This window comes from Corvus brachyrhynchos, unplaced genomic scaffold (assembly GCF_000691975.1).
Source record: "Corvus brachyrhynchos isolate BGI_N302 unplaced genomic scaffold, ASM69197v1 scaffold544, whole genome shotgun sequence".
Lineage (NCBI taxonomy): Eukaryota > Metazoa > Chordata > Aves > Passeriformes > Corvidae > Corvus > Corvus brachyrhynchos.
Window position 1 is genome coordinate 576693 of NW_008238325.1, and position 2040 is coordinate 578732.

Sequence of the window (2040 nt, forward strand, 5' to 3'; positions counted from 1 at the left end):
AAATGGCAGAGCTTATCTCCAGCCTCAGTGCTGTAATGTGATAAACATGTTTTCCTTCATGCACAGGAGACAGAAATGCAGTCCTGCTTTGAGTTTATTCCAAAAGAAACCCGAGCTTTGGAGTAATCCTGTATCCTTTAGAAGCCAATAAGCCTTTTCCATGAAAAAAGCCACCCCTCCATCTGTTCTGCTGCATCCTGTACCTGTGCTAGGTGAGCACAACCTGCGTGGTGGGTGAGTCACATTCCCAGTGTGTTCATGAGTGATCACGATAGCAGGCTTCATATTTTAATATATTTTTTGAGAAATATTGTGCATAGAATGGATGCTATTCATTTGTAATGACTATAACCATAGAGAAACGGAGAAAAAGAACCAAAAAGGGAGGTGCATTTCTTCTGAGACTCTGACACAGAGTCTGATGTTAGCACTGAGTTCAGGTAACTCTTTTATGAATGCACTGTAATTGTAGCAATAACCCGGTATTTTTAAGCTCTATTTCTCACCTCTTTCAAGCAGTTTTTCTTCATAACTAGTTTATGAATATGTCTGTATTTTAGCAGCTTGAATTGATGGAAGCAGCAATTTAATATTGATTTCCAAACATAGAAGCTCAGTCAGTCAAACAACGAACTCACCACTTTTCAGTATTAAGAGAAAAGCTGTTGTCAGTAGCAGCGAGCCCATAGAAACAACTCTGGTACAAAATCAAATATCTGGGCCTGAGGTGAAGAGAGAATAGAACTCAACAGAAGGAAAGCACTGACATTATCCCCGTGTTGGTGAAATTTGTGAATAAAGAGGGGCAGAAAGGTAAATAAAAAGGGTTTATACACAAGTATTTTCTAAGAAAAAGGAAGAATGGGATGTCTGGCAGGGTCTAAATTCATGACAGGCTTGGGATGATTCCTTTTAGGTCAAGATTTGTGATTTAGGAAATCCTGGAAGGTGTGGGCTATATGAGAAATGGGTTACATCCTCTAAAAGGAGCACACCCAGTGACATCTCCCCACATCCCACTCTGGTTTTCCAACCAAAATTCTCTGTGACGGCAGCCAGGCTGTGCCTGGTGGATGATCAAAATCCCAGATTTGTGGAAAATCAGTCCCTAGAAATGGTATTTGATGGTGGTGATCAATGAGACTCTTTGAGGCAGAATATTTCACCCTTGATAATATGAAGGATGTGTCTCATACCAAATTAAGCAAAAAAGGATGGACAGATACCACCAAGACCTGGGAGTTGACCAGGATGCTTTGGAGTTTTCTGACTGGGGTTGTAATTATAATCAATGACAATGAATGGAGATATTCACATTTTGAAGAACCCTGGGCAGCTGAGGGAGAGAGAGCTTTCCTTTTCCTGAAAAGGAAACAGAAAGAAAAGCAGAAAATTCCTATATATCATCCAAATGAGGCCTCCAGTTTCCGTTCTTATTTTAATATAAGATAAACTTTTCATGCAGAAACTTTAATTTTTTTGGAAAGGAAAATGTGTGTTTTCTTTCTGCCACAAAGTTTTGAACTTTAATTAACTCCCTCTGAAGGGCTGGGGCCTTCAGTACCAGAGAGAAAGCCTTTAATAGGTGTATAATGGCCAATGGCACACCTGCCATCTGATGGAATCTTTCCATCTTTGCCCAAAAAGATTTATGTTCTTATGAATAAATATTATTTGGTTACTATATGAAAAATGAGAGCAAAGTTGAAAACTATAACTCACTTCTGTTCACCTAAGGAAAGTCCTGCAGAAACTATATTTCTGGATTATTCCAAAAGTTCATTTAGTTGTCCAAAATCTGATGCTATCTTCTATTAGAAAACACAGTATCCTGCCAAATAATTTAGACTTTTATATGGAGAGGCTAATTTAGTTTTACTCTTGTGCAGAAGTTACAGACCTCCAGTATGAAAATAATAAATAAATAGGAGTGGGTCCAACACTAGAAATTATATAGAAGTCAAGAGAGAATATAAATTAACCAATTCTAAAAGGAGGATCAGTGTATTGGCTGAATCCTCAAAAACTGGTGAGACAATA